The sequence below is a fragment of the Malurus melanocephalus genome, unplaced genomic scaffold (assembly GCF_030028575.1).
Source record: "Malurus melanocephalus ecotype Western Australia unplaced genomic scaffold, MMel_1.1 scaffold_216, whole genome shotgun sequence".
NCBI lineage: Eukaryota > Metazoa > Chordata > Aves > Passeriformes > Maluridae > Malurus > Malurus melanocephalus.
The window spans coordinates 145,536-149,881 of record NW_026623448.1 but is presented as its reverse complement, the minus strand read 5'-3'; positions in this window follow the sequence as shown (position 1 = coordinate 149,881).

The following is a 4,346-nucleotide window of genomic DNA, read 5'->3' as shown; positions in this document are numbered from 1 at the left end:
AAAGATGAGATTTTTCTTCYTGTTGAGGAAGAAAGTGRYACAACTAGAAATCTGACTAGATTCTTCAAATCAGTCCTGACTCTGATTACAGTGAGTATTTTGATTGCAGAACTCAACTGCTTACTCTAAGGTACTACACAAGAACAGCAAGCAACAMTTTTGTGTCTGTATCCTATTCATCCACCATTATTTTAACATTAAAGTATGCTGCTTGGATATAAAATAAAGGCAAAACAGTCCCAGTTCTCTCTCTTTCTCTCATTCTTCTTTGTCAGTGTTTAGCCTCCCTGAAATCAAATCTAGAGTGTCAGTGMACTACATAGAAGAGATCCATCCCCTGACTTTGCTCTCTGGAGACAAAGCAACATGTTCCTTACATTTTTTGAAAATACTTCAGCAGGGTGAGCACGATCTTAGGAATGACTTGACTGAGYGAGGATGACTCACGTGTCCCAGGAGATTCCCTCAGAAGGAAGGAAAGAGACTGGTGCTTTCCATCTTCAGTGAGTGTTAGCTGAACACTTTCCCATTACAGGCTGTGAGCTGCAGCCCTTCCTCACCTCCTCGTGTTCTGGGTAGGAATTTTAGCTGGCAGATGTAGCAGCTTGTTAGTTTGCATTACCAGACTCCARCTCTTTGACCTTTCTGCACCCTGCAGTGTCAGGCTCTGAGCCGTGCTCCTGTTATGGGACAGATTCTTCATGAGGGATGAGCTGGATGAGRGAGAAATATGTGTGGCTTTTCCAAAGCTACACATCATCTGTGGCTGTGAGACAAGAATGGATGKGAAGTTTCATTTACTGAAGCTGCTGAAACTGAGAAACAGCAAGATCTTTTACTGTTGCATTAAGGGATTGTATGGAAAAAAAAGTACAAAGTATGCAAGTAATTCCCTTTCCTTAGGGGGTGGGAGGTCATTAACAGGTATTTCCAAGGCTGTAATAAAGCTGTTTATGTTCACCCTCTGGCTAGTACTGTTTTGGAGCTGCCCTCAATCCCTCATCACTAGGCATAATCCAATGATTTAATGAATGATGCTCTCACACCTAGGAAGGTAAGGTGTCATGGGCAAGGCACAGGTTTACACAGTTCATACCAAATTGAGTTAAAAAGAGACCTGTGAAAATGTATTTTATCTTTACAGCTGAGCACAATCTAGTGAAGCAAGGGATAGCCCTTTAACATGTATTAATGTGCTAATTTGCTATTGGAATTGCATCCACAGTCTYTTCAGAAATTATGACCTCTCGCTTGTGTTAGAATATATATCTGCTGGCAATATAAAACATATATTTTAATGTTGGGGTATAAAAGCCTTTTTATTTTCAAACTGTATAAACAGGACTCAAGATGACTTACACTTTCACAGGCATAATTTTGTACTGGAGTTGATAACAGGTCAAAATGACATTATTCAACCACCTATTTCTCTAATTTGCTCACACAGAAAAATACATGGTGGAATTTTACAAACATRCAATGGTTAATATTAAATTAGAGCYCTTTGAAAAATTCTGGTCCAAACCCATATTTTACTAATAGCAATTTAGTAATGCACAAAGCTGGACACTTTCAAACCACTAATTTGTTTTATAGATCACGCATAAATAAGGTTCCTCGAGCAGGACTTTAAATATCAGACTGGAGACACACTTTAAAAGGTCAGAAAATAACTCTCCTAACAGCACTGCTCCTGTTTGGGAAGGCATATTATTTCCCCTCTCCAAAGACTAAGAAGTAGTTTCATGGTAATTTACAGTGTTTCAGGAGGATAGAAAGGAGAGGGAACCCAAAGGAAAAATTACATCCCTGTGCCCTGCTGGTCATCGGTTCCATAAAGAGGAGCTGGCTAAAAAGAAGAGAGCTGAATGTGTGGCAGCTACTTAATGGAAAAGGATGAACTTTGCATTTCCTTGCTGTCCCTTTCCATGACATTAATCACTTGGCTTTGTGYGAATACTGTCCCTGGGACTGATGAGGGTAAGGACATCAGGGAAGGTTTGCTAATTAATGAGATACTTTTGGASTGAGCTCTGAAAATACTTCCACATCCATGAGTGGTTTTTTTACATTTGAAATAACACCCTCAAATGCAAACTTTCTAGGTGTTTTTGCAGAATTCAGAGGACTATATTTGCTGAAGTAAATACTGAATACATATTTCCTTTATAATTTCTTGACAGGTAAGGACACTGAGTTTATTATTGAGGTCATAGAATTTTTTTTTATAAAGTTGACCCAGATTATGAAGCTTAACTAGGTTTTGCTATTGTATGATTGGCTAGCTAATAACTACTAAAGTTCTTCAGATCTGGAAAAGAGGAGGAAAATCCAGGCTGAGACTTCTATGTACACAACTCAGAATTCAGCTCACATCAACCAAAATCAGAAAAGAAGGGCAGGAAAGGGTACACAAAATTCTGGCAGACTAATCAGTGGTATAAGAAAAAAATTAGAGAGCAGTGAAATGTATGCATGTGTTTATTTTCAAAGGATAATAAAGAAATAGAAAATTAATTGACTAAGTTCAACTATAAATAAAGTGTGATTATCTACAAAAAATGTTAATGTTATTATTACCTTTTAATATTTTTTGTGGAGATTATCTGCAAGGTTATTCAAATGCATGGGAGTTTTGAGATTTGGACATAGTTTAGACTGAGGCAGCCCAGAGACATTGAAAAGTCTGGGTACAGGAAATAAAAATGCATGTTCTCTGGAAGATGGGAAATGCTGAGTTTTGAAAGCTGCTTTAGTTTCATGSAGTCTCATTTCCCTGCCAGCATCCCCTCACCATGTCCTCATCCCCCAATATTCACACAACAGGCAAAACACTCAGCAAAAGGATAACCCTGTCTCCCTAAGCATTATCTCCAGGCTGGACTTGTGCTACTTGGGGATGTTGGTGCCATGTGTTTGTGGTGGTTTTGGCCTGGAATGTGGACACTGGAGCTCCAGTTTTCCTGACATACATCAGCTTCCCAAGCTCAGCAGAGTGAATCCAGCCGAGTTCCAACACAAAATTTTTAAAATTGCCTCTTAATTACTGTAGTTATGCTAAGAATAGAGGAGAGCAGCAAAACATCATTGCTAATGAAAAGTCATTGAGCTAGCAAGACAGATAGATGCTTTTAATTCAACGACTTGAGATGCCAGAAGATTTTCTCATCCAGGCATCTGGGAATTAAAACCTTACYGGGCATAATTAAAGTGTTTGTCTGCCCTAACCTATAAAAGGTTTATCCACAATGCCAGTTATCATCTAATGAGARAGGATATCTGCCAAAGAGAACAGTAGTCTATTTTTCTCCCGTATCTTTGTGGAGATGATCATCACAAGTACTTGGAACAAATGCAAATAATCAACCTGTTATTATAATTGTTTGTATAAAAGGGTTGCAGTTTAAGACTCASAGTATAAATCAACAGTCTATTTATGCTGTTAGTTACCAGGTGTAAAATTCTGCACACTTATTCCCTTGAGTAATTGACCTTAGCCTTAAGTGGATGCCCTCTCCATCATGTTTATTCTGCTATTCTTTCTCATCCTCTAAACAAAATAACAGATCTATAAATCAGAGACATTAAAATAGCTCCAAAAAGACGTCAGCCTGTTTGTTTTTCAGCCTTCCTGCTCTCCAGACTGCCCAGTCAYAGACTGAAATGTGACGCCTCGAGGGCTATTTATTTTAACCCATTTCGTCTTTGCTGTGGCACCTCTTCTGATTGTCATGGATGGGTGATTTTTAGGATTACCTGGCCAAGTCCCAGATGCAATTTCTACAACAGGAGGTGTAATAGACCTATTGTGATTATCTAAACAAGAGAACTTTATGATACACAGGTAGGTCAGCTTTAATACAGCTAAAGGGTCAGGATAGGCTTGCAGGTCAYTTTACCAGCCACTTAAAAGGGAAGGGCAGGATTTGGGCAAGTAAGAAAAAATTCAATCTGCTTCTTCAACATAACTTTCAGGAGAAATCAAAAGTAGGATCCCGTTATAATAACTCTATTTTCCTCTTTTATGTAATATTCATATATTGAATATACATTGATGATGTCACTTTAGAAATCCTATTTTCATCCTATTTTCTGGTATTCTCTACACACCTGACAACTTATTTTACAAACTCCTGCTTCCTACCAGCGGTAAAACACAAACTTTTTGGTTTATATTTCATCTCTTGAGAAAAGTCATGTAAGTAAGAATAAAACAGAAGAATGAAGCATATTCAGCAGATATGAGATGAGTCTATCCAGGTTGAAAGGATTCACTTCAAAGCCTTAAAAAAAAGGAAAATCTGCCCCATAAGCTAGTGAAGCCTGACCTTAAAAAGCTGATCTTG